At 44.4% G+C, this 14697-nt stretch overlaps 1 long non-coding RNA gene across 1 annotated transcript in view; it reads right to left on the reverse strand.

Moving 5' to 3' along the window:
- Positions 1-4111: 4111 nt before the first annotated feature.
- LOC122942334 overlaps positions 4112-14697 on the reverse strand; it is a 34684-nt gene continuing 24098 nt past the window's right edge. Inside the window, exons 2-3 of the long non-coding RNA XR_006390541.1 lie at positions 4942-5005; positions 4112-4243 (exon numbers count right to left, since the gene is read on the reverse strand). This is a non-coding gene — a long non-coding RNA (uncharacterized LOC122942334). The remainder of the gene's footprint in view (positions 4244-4941; positions 5006-14697) is intronic.

Genomic DNA, 14697 nt, shown 5'->3' on the forward strand with positions numbered 1-14697 from the left:
GAAGCATTGCGCTGCTGTCAGATTACACGCAAGTCGGTGTATGCGGCGCTGCAAGACGGGATTTTCTCCTCTGCAGTGACAGATACGTTTGCCAAGGCATACGAGCTGAGGAGGAGGCGGCGTTCCTATGCTTTGGCAAGCACTTTGTATATATATATATATTAAAAAAAAAAATCCCGGCAATGATTTATTCATCCACATCGATTGATGCGAATGGAGAAATCTGGTTTGCCAGGGCATACGAGCTAAGTGGGTATGGATGTAGGGCGGAGCTCCTATGTCCTGGCAGACGCCTTTCCCCTCCATTTTTTTTTTTTGGCAGAGATTTTTTCATCCACATTGATCGATGCGAATGAAGAAATCTGTGCCGTTCACTTTTTTCTTTCAGCCCAGAGGCTGAACGGAAAAAAAAATCTCATTACCTGTATGCTCAATATAAGGAGAATAGCAGAAACTCCTAATGCTGGCCATACATGTAATGATTGCGGAGACCCTCAAATGCCAGGGCAGTACAAACACCCCACAACTGACCCCATTTTGGAAAGAAGACACCCCAAGGTATTTGCTGAGGGGCATATTGAGTCCATGAAAGATTTAAATTTTTGTCCTAAGTTAGCGGAAAGGGAGACTTTGTGAGAAAAAACAAAAAAAAATCAATTTCCGCTAACTTATGCGAAAAAAAATAAAAATTCTATGAACTTGCCAGGCCCCTCATTGGATACCTTGGGGTGTCTTCTTTCCAAAGTGGGGTCACATGTGGGGTATTTATACTGCCCTGGCTTTTTAGGGGCCCTAAAGCGTGAGAAGAAGTCTGGGATCCAAATGTCTAAAAATGCCCTCCTAAAAGGAATTTGGGCCCCTTTGCGCATCTAGGCTGCAAAAAAGTGTGACACATCTGGTATCGCCGTACTCAGAAGAAGTTGGGGAATGTGTTTTGGTGTCGTTTTGCATATACCCATGCTGGGTGAGAAAAATATCTTGGTCAAATGCCAACTTTGTATAAAAAAATGGGAAAAGTTGTCGTTTGCCAAGATATTTCTCTCACCCAGCATGGGTATATGTAAAATGACACCCCAAAACACATTCCCCAACTTCTCCTGAGTACGGCGATACCAGATGTGTGACACTTTTTTGATGCCAAGGTGGGCAAAGGGGCGCATATTCCAAAGTGCACCTTTCGTATTTCACCGGTCATTTTTTACAGATTTTGATTGCAAAGTACTTCTCACACATATGGGCCCCTAAATTGCCAGGGCAGTATAACTACGCCACAAGTGACCCCATTTTGGAAAGAAGACACCCCAAGGTATTCCGTGAGAGGCATGGCGAGTTCCTAGAATTTTTTATTTTTTGTCGCAAGTTAGTGGAATATGAGACTTTGTAAGGAAAAAAGAGAAAAAAAAAAAATCATCATTTTCCGCTAACTTGTGACAAAAAATAAAAAATTCTAGGAACTCGCCGTGCCCTTCACGGAATACCTTGGGGTGTCTTCTTTCCAAAATGGGGTCACTTGTGGCGTAGTTATACTGCCCTGGCAATTTAGGGGCCCAAATGTGTGAGAAGTTCCTTGCAATCAAAATGTGTAAAAAATGCCCTGCAAAATCCGAAAGGTGCACTTTGGAATATGTGCCCCTTTGCCCACCTTGGCAGCAAAAAAGTGTGACACATCTGGTATTGCCGTACTCAGGAGAAGTTGGGGAATGTGTTTTGGGGTGTCATTTTACATATACCCATGCTGGGTGAGAAAAATATCTTGGTCAAATGCCAACTTTGCATAAAAAAATGGGAAAAGTTGTCTTTTGCCAAGATATTTCTCTCACCCAGCATGGGTATATGTAAAATGACACCCCAAAACACATTCCCCAACTTCTCCTGAGTACGGCGATACCACATGTGTGACACTTTTTTGCTGCCAAGGTGGGCAAAGGGGCGCATATTCCAAAGTGCACCTTTCGGATTTCACCATTTCTTACACATTTTGATTGCAAAGTTCTTCTCACACATTTGGGCCCCTAAATTGCCAGGGCAGTATAACTACGCCACAAGTGACCCCATTTTGGAAAGAAGACACCCCAAGGTATTCCGTGAGGGGCATGGCGAGTTCCTAGAATTTTTTATTTTTTGTCGCAAGTTAGTGGAATATGAGACTTTGTAAGAAAAAAAATAAAAATAAAAATCATCATCATTTTCCGCTAACTTGTGACAAAAAATAAAAAGTTCTATGAACTCACTATGCCCATCAGCGAATACCTTAGGGTGTCTACTTTCCGAAATGGGGTCATTTGTGGGGGTTTTCTACTGTTTGGGCATTGTAGAACCTCAGGAAACATGACAGGTGCTCAGAAAATCAGAGCCGTTTCAAAAAGCGGAAATTCACATTTTTGTACCATAGTTTGTAAATGCTATAACTTTTACCCAAACCATTTTTTTTTTTTGCCCAAACATTTTTTTTTTATCAAAGACATGTAGAACTATAAATTTAGCGAAAAATTTATATATGGATGTCGTTTTTTTTGCAAAATTTCACAGCTGAAAGTGAAAAATGTCATTTTTTTGCAAAAAAATCGTTATATTTTGATTAATAACAAAAAAAGTAAAAATGTCAGCAGCAATAAAATACCACCAAATGAAAGCTCCATTAGTGAGAAGAAAAGGAGGTAAAATTCATTTGGGTGGTAAGTTGCATGACCGAGCGATAAACTGTGAAAGTAGTGTAGTGCCGAAGTGTAAAAAGTGGCCTGGTCATGAAGGGGGTTTCACCTAGCGGGGCTGAAGTGGTTAAGATGATTAAGCTACCACCCCCCACCACCTCTGGAACCCCCTCTTGGCTGTCTAGGAGACTATCAGATGCCCGTAGGATCCCTAAACCGCTGTCTACCATATATAAGAAGTTACTCTCAGCCTCTCCTCCTGAGCTACATTTCCTTTCTTCATGGGAAAGGGAATTGTCCATCCACCTTACAGACCCGGAAAGGGCTTTTGTCCTTACACACTCTCACAGTGTGTATTAAGGTACAAGAAAACTCGTATAAGCTGCTTACGAGATGGTACAAGTCCCCGGAGTTCTTGCATAGGCTTAATGCAGATTTCCCAAGTGAGTGCTGGAGGTGTAAAAAAGACGTAGGCTCTCTGTCACACATTTGGTGGCACTGTGAAAATATTAGAGCTTTCTGGACCAGTATAGAAGCTCTGATAAATGAGGTGTGTGCTAAGCAGGTTAAGCTGGATCCTAAACTGATCCTGCTTTGGTGCCCTAATGACTCGCTTTCCCCCTGTAGATCTGATCTTCCTACTATGCTCATCACGGCGGTGAGACTGCTCATCCCGCTGCTTTGGAAGGATACTGAACCTCCCACTGTTTCGATGTGGAGGGATAAGGTGGATCAGATCTACAGGTTTGAAGAGCTGGCCCACTGGGAATCTGGCACGCGTTCCCGCTTTCTGAAAATCTGGTCGCCCTGGAAGACATATAGGAAGTTCCCCTGACGGAGTTGGGGAAAACTCCCCTACCCCCCCCCCCCCTTCCTTTCCCTTCTTTCCCTCTCTTTTCCTGTTATTTGTGTTATATTAGATTTTTATTGTCTGTCACATTTGATGTATCATTTTGTACAACATGTGTTGCACTGACATGCATTTGTGATCACGTCCAGGGCCGATTTGTGACTATGCCTTACCAGTGATGCTACGATGGTTTGTGATCGATTGATATGCCTTACTCTTTGAATAAAAATAAATTTGGTTAAGAATATAACTACTATAATACTGCTTCTATGTACAAGAATATAACTAGTATAATCAGTGGCGTACACACAATCCTTGGGGCTCTGATGCAAAACTGATCCGTGGGGCCCAATCCCCATTGCCACCCCCCCCCCCAACCCACCGCTGCCCCCCACTAACCTGCCTCCACCACCTCCCCCACTACCTCCCCTATCATTCACCCAACATGCCTCCTAACAGTACCGCTTTGTGCGGGACAGGCCGTTTTTGGATGGCAATCCTGCTGTCCTGCCAAGCTCTACCTCTGCGTGATTTGCCAGGGGCAAGAGTTGGGAGGTATGTACATTATATGTCATTATAAGCATGCAGAATGAAAAAAATGATGCATACATACTCCACCAAAAACAACTTTATTAGGGACATTAACAGTTTGGTGTAGACCAACAATAGTCAAATAAATAATAAAGAAAGAAAAGTTTATTTTCCAAAAACTTTCCTCATCCTTCTTGAACTGGAGACAGACCTACAAAATAAGAAAAGGCAGACACATTTATACAGGAAGTTTTGGTGTGATGAACTAGTCTATGAAGCTTATTTTCATTCAACGATCAATTTAAGGCTACTTTCACACTAGCGTTCGATCGGATCCGTTCTGAACGGATCCGATCGTAATAATGCAGACGGAGGCTCCGTTCAGAACGGATCCGTCTGCATTATATTAGCTAAAAAAAGCTAAGTGTGAAAATAGCCTCGGACGGATCCGTCCAGACTTTCAATGTAAAGTCAATGGGGGACGGATCCGCTTGAAGATTGAGCCATATTGTGGCATCTTCAAACGGATCCGTCCCCATTGACTTACATTGTAAGTCTGGACGGATCCGCACGGATCCGCACGGCTCCGCACGGCCAGGCGGACACCCGAACGCTGCAAGCAGCGTTCAGCTGTCCGCCTGTCCGTGCGGAGGCGAGCGGAGCGGAGGCTGAACGCCGCCAGACTGATGCAGTCTGAGCGGATCCGCTCCATTCAGACTGCATCAGGGCTGGACGGCTGCGTTCGGGTCCGCTCGTGAGCTCCTTCAAACGGAGCTCACGAGCGGACCAGCGAACGCTAGTGTGAAAGGAGCCTAAAAGAGATTTTTATTTGCTATCCTTTTTCCTTTGCCTCTACCGTAACAATTATTGTACAATTGGACCAAGAAAAAAAAAATACTTTCCACTTACTGAAATTCTCCACTGATTCAAAACAATATTTTATTTGCTACTGCGAGATGGATGAATTTTGAACCTGCAGAAATAAGAAACAGCAATAACTTACCACTTTATTCTAAATATTGCATTTCACTGTATATTTTAAACAATTCCTATGTAGTTCAGCCACGTAACAGAAGAAACTTACTCAAATCTTCGATAACGAGGAATCTTATTCATGAAACAGGATTGCAAGACAAACAATGTTAACTTCCAATTTGGTCAATTCAAACGTGATGCCTTCCAACTCCGTAATGTAAAATTCTTCTTGAATTAAACTTTTAAATAAACAACCACGACACAACGAAAAGACCTATCTGCAGAAAGTAACATAGTACATAAGGCCAAAAAAGACATTTGTCCATCCAGTTCGGCCTGTTATCCCGCAAGTTGATCCAGAGGAAGGCAAAAAAAACTGTGAGGTAGAAGCCAATTTTCCTCACTTTAGGGGAATAAAAAATTCCTTCCCGACTCCAATCAGAATAACTCCCTGGATCAACGACCCCTCTCTAGAAGCTATAGCCTGTAATATTATTACGCTCCAGAAATACATCCAGGCCCCTCTTGAATTCCTTTATTGTACTCACCATCACCACCTCCTCAGGCAGAGAGTTCCATAGTCTCACTGCTCTTACCGTAAAGAATCCTCTTCTATGTTTGTGTACAAACCTTCTTTCCTCCAGACGCAGAGGATGTCCCCTCGTCACAGTCCTGGGGATAAATAGATGATGGGAGAGATCTCTGTACTGACCCCTGATATATTTATACATAGTAATTAGATCTCCCCTCAGTCGTCTTTTTTCTAAAGTAAATAACCCTAATTTTAATAATCTTTCAGGGTACTGTAGTTGCCCCATTCCAGTTATTACTTTAGTTGCCCTCCTCTGGATCCTCTCCAGCTCTGCTATGTCTGCCTTGTTCACAGGAGCCCAGAACTGTACACAGTACTCCATGTGTGGTCTGACTAGCGATTTGTAAAGTAAATAAAGAACAACCATGCATTAGCACTTTTTAGTAACAATAAAGCAAGATAGAAAGAATAAACTGTTAAATCACTTAGTTAGTACAACAATTTAAAACCATGCAACAAAGGGTAGTATAAACTCAAAACTGCAAGCCAAACTAAAGGCCGAACTGAAGGCAGAACGCAAGGCACAACTGATAACTTACGAATCCCTTTAAAATGGACTCTGACGTGCTTTCATTTTAGCAAAGTTGTCCACAATGGTTTCAATGTAAAGTTTTCTAGCTCTCTCATTTTCAATACTTAACAGAGCTAGGCCAGAAAGTCTCTGTAGTGACATGGTGCTTCTCAAGTAATTTTTTATTAACTTAAATTTTGAAAAGGACCTTTCTGCACTTTCAACTATAACTGAAATGGTGAGGAACAGTAGCAACGCTATGCACACATCTTGTAGATTGGATGACAAGGCACAATTTTCAACAAATAGAAGATGAGACAGGTCCTTTACAGTGGAGCATCTTCGAATCTCTTCCTGAAATGTTGAATGGAAGCTCAGAAGCTGTTCTGGGAAAGCTGGTGACATGTCCTCTGGGTAGCATTCCTGTAGCTGTGAAGCAGCTTTGAACAAATCATCATCAGTTTCAGAGGCAAGGACTGTGGGCTGAAGTATATTAAATCTCTGCATGACATTGCTTATTCCAGCAAATCGGTTAGGCAGCTGGTTGGTCACAATGTCTAAACACCTATAAAACACACCCGTTTTAAAGTATTGTTCTGGATCCTGCAACCTTTCATCTATTGAAAGTTCATCAAAGTGACGCTTCACTTTTCTTACTCTCTTGTTTTCGAACTGCGTCTGGATGCCCTACTTTTCTGCCAGTTCTACCGCGGTTTGTTTTGTTCCATCAAAATGATCCCTATATTTCGAAAGGACTTGAGCTGCCTTTCGTATTAGATGTGCTGCACTGGATAAATCCATATTTTCTGACTGCAACAATTTAGAAACCACATTTATGGTGTCCAAAATCTTGCTTTGCAGGACAACGAGACAAACAAATTGAAAAGATCCTAGTTTTGTCCCAAGGCGAGCAGCATCATCTCTTTCTTTAGGCTTGGGTGACATCAAGTTTATTTTTGTTAAAGCTTGCATAATGTCTACAAAACGAAAGAGTAGAGCAAGCAGTGAATCATGGCGAGATGACCATCGAGTGGGGCAAAGTTTTTTCAATGTAAGTGCGGACTCTGTAGAGAATGATGAAAGAATGTTCCATCTGCTTATGCTTTCCCCCAAAAAAATATACAATTCTTGCATGACTTAAAAAAAAAACTAGAAATTTCTGGTATGTTCTCAACAGAATCATGAAGTACCAGGTTCAGATTGTGAGCTGCACAATGTACATACAAGGCATTTTTTTGTCTCTGTGCAATTCGAACCTGAACACCTGAATACTCATTGTCGCTGCACCCTCATACCCCTGGCCACGGCATTTTGTTATATTGAGGCCGTTGCTCTCTATGCAAGAGACAATATCATGTTCAAGGCCTGCAGCACTCTGGTCCTCAACGGCATGAAACCCTAGGAAAAACTCTTTGGTCTCAACACTAGTTGCTCTCTGGCTTTCATCTCTTTCCACACAAACATATCTGAATATTTGACTCATTTGGTCAACTTTTGATATATTCTGTGTAGTATCCATTATATTTCCGACACAATGATGTTCCGGACCTTATTTGAAAGTATTTGTATAATTTAATTTTGTATTCTAGGACTTAAGTATTTGACAGATTTTTGGGTAACTGTAGGAGTTGCTTTAGAACAGGGTCATACTCCGCGAGCAGCTCTATAATGGAGAGAAAATTCCCATTGTTGACCTCGCCAATTTTTTCTCTATGACCCCAGAAGGCAAGATTAGCTACATTGTCGATGTAACATTAACAATTCTATGTAATACTTGCCTCCAATAGTTTTTTCCTGTCTAATTTGCTTTTCATTTTCCTCATCAATTGTTTTGTTCTTCCTCCACTATACACTACACAGGCTTCTATATGAGTTTTGGAAGACTCATGAGCCTGAATTCTTGCAGAAAGCCTTTGCCATTTCTGTATTGTTTTTGCCCATGCAGGTTCAAATCCTGTCTTTTTACGGTCCCCAAACAGCCAGCATGGTTCACAGTAGGCTACGTTAAGTTTAGGTGAGTAGCATTGCCACATCGTAACTCGTACATAATAGCTTTCAGAAAAGCACCTTCTCTCATCATCTCGTGGAAAAAGTCCTGGAGGTCGGCACGGGCCATGAGCTATTATAAATCTTTTGATATTTGAATCCATTATTGTAATAGGGTAATGTCCCCTATCAGTAACATGTTTCTCTCCCACAACAATACTTTCTATAGAAGCCTCTGTAGGTTTCAACAATTCAAAATCATCACCTGATTTGGTGCTTTCGGTTGTCTGCACTATTTCTTTAGTTGGTAGACTTGTGCTACTACCTTCATCTGGGATATCATCGCTCGCTATATCTGAAGAACTGGAGTAAGTGCACTCGCTGATTTCCACCTCTGTGACATCAACAGCACTTTCCACAGACATTTCACTTTCAGTGTTACTCTGTACAGGAGGAACACTAGCAGCTGTTGGAGTGGAAAAGTAGCTGCTTATTTTTGGAAGTTTCCCAGTTCTCAAATTCTCTTCCCTTTTCTGTTTACGTTTCTGAGCACCACTCATGTTGATAGGATGACATACTTGGAAAAACTAGTTTTTTGTAAATAAAGTACAATAAAACTTAACCTAATATTACATGATAATTATTCTCATAATTCCACCATAAACTGCAGCCCTGAATACGCGTCCCCAGCTCCTCCATGTGTCTCTCCACCCTCACCTCCAACTCTTTGTAGCATGGCCGAGCAGACTGATATATGCGGTCTAAAAGGAAGTGCTTGTCAGACCACGTTCCTTCCTGTCAGACCACGTTCTACTTTGCCAATCTACATGCAGTGATTCGCAAGAGGGGAGCATTGTGCCGTGTGGTCCCCTACTGTCGGTCACCTACTAACTGCTCATCCCCACCTGTTGCGGCTGTGCACCGGCCCTGAAGTTATTCAGGCCTACCAGGATTTCCCGTGCCAATCTGGCCCTGTGCATCAGCAGGGGTTGACGGGACAGCGACTGTGGTAGTTCCACCACTGTGTACAGATAAATACACTGTAAATGAAATAGCTATGAACAGACGGTGTATTTAAAGGGACTCCAGTGGTGGATCCAGGAGGGGGCAACAGGGCAATTGCTTCACACAGGGGGGAATGAAGGGACTGCACACATGGGGGGTGAAGGGGTGCACACAGGGGGGATGAAGGGGCTGCACACAGGGGGGTAAAGTGGCTGCACACAGGGGGGGTGAAGGGGGTGCACACAGGGGGGTGAAGTGGCTGCACACATGGGAGGTGAAGGGGGTGCACACAGGAGGGGTGAAGGGGGTGCACACAGGGGGGGTGAAGGGGCTGCACACAGAGGGGGTGAAGGGGCTGCACACAGAGGGGATGAAGCGGCTGCACACAGAGGGGGTAAAGGGGCTGCACACAGGGGGGTGAAGTGGCTGCACACAGGGGAGGTGAAGGGGCTGCACACAGAGGGGATGAAGCGGCTGCACACAGGGGGGTGAAGGGGGTGCACACAGGGGGGGTGAAGGGGCTGCACACAGGGGGTGAAGTGGCTGCACACAGGGGAGGTGAAGGGGATGCACACGGGGGGGGGGGGGGGTGAAGGGGCTGCACACAGGGGGTGAAGGGGCTGCACACAAAGGGGGTCAAGGGGCTGCACACAGGGAGGGTGAAGGGGCTGCACACAGGGAGGGTGAAGGGGCTGCACACAGGGAGGGTGAAGGGGCTGCACACAGGGGGGTGAAGGGGATGTATAGTGGGCAGAGGGGCTTTCACAGAGAGGGGGTAAGGAGCAGGCGGGCAACACATGGGGAATACATACATCAAATACTTTTATTTGATGCCCCCCTCCCTTTGGCTTACCTTGTTGCTGGGTCAGAGAGGAGAGACAATTCCGGACCCACACGGAATGGCGCGCACTTCTGGGAGGTTTCCTGCTGTCGACTGCCGTCACCGCCACCAGCAAAAAGGTTCCTGCAACTTCCTGCTAGGGGCTGGGGGGTGGGGAATCCCCCAGGCAACACATAGGCCACGCAACACATGGGCAGGCCCTCCCCCAGGCAACATATGCTCCACCCCATCCCGCCCCTAGGCAACACATGCTCCGCCCCCCCCCCCTCGTGCACTGACTGTGGCATTAGTCCAATGGGGCCTGGCAGCGGCGCGGCCGTGCCCACCATTGTAAGTTCTAAAGAGACCACACACGGTTAGGGCTGCAGCTAACGATTATTTGAATAATCGATAAGTTGTCCATAATTTTATCGATGAATTGGGAAAATCACCAAAATGACAAAAAAAGGGGTTTATATGACTTTACTTGAAAAATTATGTACAAAGGCCATATTAAAACAATTTTAAGAGTTACATAATTATAAAAATTGTAGGAAAACGGGGACTCATTTTTATTGAGGGAGGGGCTTATTTACATTTTAATAAAACTAGTCTGTATACCCTAGTATGTACACTCCTACTATACACATGGGGGTATGTGCAGACTGGGAAGAGCATTGCATCATAGTGTCTGTAGTACAGATTCTATACTACAGACACTAGGGTGCAATGCACTGCACATACCCCCATGTGTATAGCAATGTGCAAAGGCCTGGGACACTGTGGCAATGCGGCAGTAACAGTGGCAGCATGAGCCCTGAGCAGGGCATATTATACAGTGGGCAGCTAGCCGATCGACGGCAGGTGGGCTTAGCGTGGTACGGGTGAGGTCCTCCAGGGCAGGCTGGGGCTCCATAAACGTATGCACGACGTAGCATTATGCACGACGTAGCGTGTCAGGTGGCGTGGGGGGGGGGGGGAGCAGCAGCAGCGCCTGATTGGTGAGTGGAGGGTCAGAGGAGGGTGGGACTGAAAGTCAGGGGTCAGGGACTTAACCATAGGCGTGTGCAGCCTATTGCATTAGGGTGTGCACCCTAAAGCACAAACACACACGCCGCGCGCACATGTGTATGTATATATATATACAGTACAGACCAAAAGTTTGGACAGACCTTTTCATTCAAAGAGTTTTCTTTATTTTAATGACTATGAAAATTGTAGATTCAAACTGAAGGCATCAAAACTATGAATTAACACATGTGGAATTATATACATAACAAAAAAGTGTGAAACAACTGAAAATATGTCATATTCTAGGTTCTTCAAAGTAGCCACCTTTTGCTTTGATTACTGCTTTGCACACTCTTGGCATTCTTTTGATGAGCTTCAAGAGGTAGTCACCTGAAATGGTCTTCCAACAGTCTTGAAGGAGTTCCCAGAGATGCTTAGCACTTGTTGGCCCTTTTGCCTTCACTCTGCGGTCCAGCTCACCCCAAACCATCTCGATTGGGTTCAGGTCCGGTGACTGTGGAGGCCAGGTCATCTGGCGCAGAACCCCATCACTGCCCTTCATGGTCAAATAACCCTTACACAGCCTGGAGGTGTGTTTGGGGTCATTGTCCTGTTGAAAAATAAATGGTGGTCCAACTAAACGCAAACCAGATGGAATAGCATGCTGCTGCAAGATGCTGTGGTAGCCATGCTGGTTCAGTATGCCTTCAATTTTGAATAAATCCCCAACAGTGTCACCAGCAAAGCACCCCCACACCATCACACCTCCTCCTCCATGCTTCACGGTGGGAACCAGGCATGTAGAGTCCATCCGTTCACCTTTTCTGCATCGCACAAAGACACGGTGGTTGGAACCAAAGATCTCAAATTTGGACTCATCAGACCAAAGCACAGATTTCCACTGGTCTAATGTCCATTCCTTGTGTTCTTTAGCCCAAACATGTTTCTTCTGCTTGTTGCCTGTCCTTAGCAGTGGTTTCCTAGCAGATATTCTACCATGAAGGCCTGATTCACACAGTCTCCTCTTAACAGTTTTTCTAGAGATGTGTCTGATGCTAGAACTCTGTATGTAGCAGATGTATAACTTATACCAGCTGTACATATATAATTATATACAGGAGATGCCCAGGTTATACCAGCATGGTCCATATCACTATATACAAGAAGATGTATAACTTATACCAGCTGTACATATATAATTATATACAGGAGATACCCAGGTTATACCAGCATGCTCCATATCACTATATACAAGAAGATGTATAACTTATACCAGCTGTACATATATAATTATATACAGGAGATGCCCAGGTTATACCAGCATGGTCCATATCACTATATACAAGAAGATGTATAACTTATACCAGCTGTACATATATAATTATATACAGGAGATACCCAGGTTATACCAGCATGGTCCATATCACTGTATACAAGAAGATGTATAACTTATACAAGCTGTACATATATAATTATATACAGGAGATGCCAAGGTTATACCAGCATGGTCCATATCACTATATACAAGAAGATGTATAACTTATACCAGCTGTACATATATAACTATATACAGGAGATGCCCAGGTTATACCAGCATGGTCCATATCACTATATACAAGAAGATGTATAACTTATACCAGCTGTACATATATAATTATATACAGGAGATGCCCAGGTTATACCAGCATGGTCCATATCACTATATACAAGCCCCCATCAGACCTCGGATCAGCCCAAAGACCCCCATCAGACCCCACTCAGCCCCTATCAGACCTCAGATCAGCCCAAAGACCCCAGTCAGCCCCCATCAGACCTCAGATCAGCCCAAAGACCCCCATCAGCCCCCCACTCAGCCCCCATCATCTCAGATAAATCAGCAGCAGCCCACAGAGTGATCCCCAGGCCACAACATACTTACCTGTTCTGCACCGCGGCTACTCTTCCTCTCCGGCAGAAGTCGCTCTTCTCAGCTTGCAGCGTCAGGTTATAGTGTGCGCACTACATCCTGACGCTGTATGCACTCAGGACAGTGAAGCGCTGGCCGGGGAGGGTAAGTATATTAAAGGGGCGGGCCATGCAGAAACAAGGAGCACTGGGCCCCAGGTATAGCACTACTGCAGGGGCCAGGGGTCCACAGGCGGCCGGACCCCCTGGAGTGCCAGGCCTGGTTGCAACTGCGACTCCTGTATGTATGCCAGTGACTATAATACTGTTCCTATGTACAAGAATATAACTACTATAAAACTTCCTCCTATGTACAAGATTATAGCTACTATAATACTGCTCCTATGTACAAGAATATAACTACTATAAAACTTCCTCCTATGTACAAGAATATAACTACTATAATACTGCCTCCTATGTACAAGAATATAGCTACTATAATACTGCTCCTATGTACAAGAATATAACTACTATAATACTGCCTCCTATGTACAAGATTATAACTACTATAATACTGCTCCTATGTACAAGAATATAACTACTATAATACTGCTCCTATGTACAAGAATATAACTACTATAATACTGCTCCTATATACAAAAATATAACTAGTATAATACTGCTCCTATGTACAAGAATATAACTAGTATAATACTGCTCCTATGTACAAGAATAAAACTACTATGTCTTTCTCTCCTCTGAGCATGTCAAACAAATTGTGAACACCCGAATAGGCAACATCATGTTGTCGGACCATGGCCCCCGTCTTTCTGACAGTCTAGCTGTCCACTCTCCCTACACGGGAATGGAACCGTGTAATTATCTCCTGGGTGGTGGCAACCTCCCTCCCCAGTCACTTACAGCCCACATCACCATTATTCATAAGGAGAATAAAGACCCGTTGCAATGTGGCAGCTACCGCCCTATCTCCCTACTAAATACGGACATTAATTGGTGGGCTAAGATCCTGGCTCAACGGATTCAAAAAGTTCTCCCGGATGTTATTGACAAAGAACAAGTTGGCTTTGTCTCTGGCAGACAGGGCAATGAGAATACTGTCCGCCTCCTTCATCCTATGAACTGGGCACAGTCTACTTCTACTCCGCTAGCTCTGCTGAGCACTGATGCAGAGAAAGCTTTTGACAGAGTGAGCTGGCAGTATATGTCACTGGCTTTGTCGAAATTTGGCTTTCCTGACCAACTTATTTCAGCTATTCTCTCTCTATACTCAGCCCCCTCTGCCAGGGTCAAAGTCAACGGCACTCTTTCACCCGCCTTTGCCATTACTAATGGCACTAGGCAGGGTTGCCCTCTCTCCCCCTCGCTATTCGTGATAGTCATGGAAACTCTCCTGTGCAAAATCAGGCAAGATCCCGATATTGAAGGTCTCCAGAGAGCCTCCCACACTCACCTCACGGCTGCATTTGCAGACGACCTCCTTATTATGACCACCAACCCTGAGAAATCCTTCCCCCGGCTACACTCTATATTTGAAGAATTCGGATGGGTCTCCAATTTCAAGATCAACTATAGCAAATCCCTTGCCCTGAATGTCACCTGTAAACCCGCTCTTGTTGCGTCGCTTAAACGCTCCACCCCCTTCACTTGGGCCGCTCGGGACATCACATTTTTGGGGATTCACATCTCTGCGAATCTGAATGACCTTTACGGCCTTAATTACACCCCTATGCTTAACTCAATTAAATCCCATCTACAGTTGGTTAAACTTCCCTTCATCTCATGGATAGGCAGGAAGAATTATCTCAAGACCTTCATTGTTCCCAAACTCTTATACCTGCTGCAGACGTTACCCATATGGCT

Source organism: Bufo gargarizans, chromosome 6 (assembly GCF_014858855.1).
Source record: "Bufo gargarizans isolate SCDJY-AF-19 chromosome 6, ASM1485885v1, whole genome shotgun sequence".
NCBI lineage: Eukaryota > Metazoa > Chordata > Amphibia > Anura > Bufonidae > Bufo > Bufo gargarizans.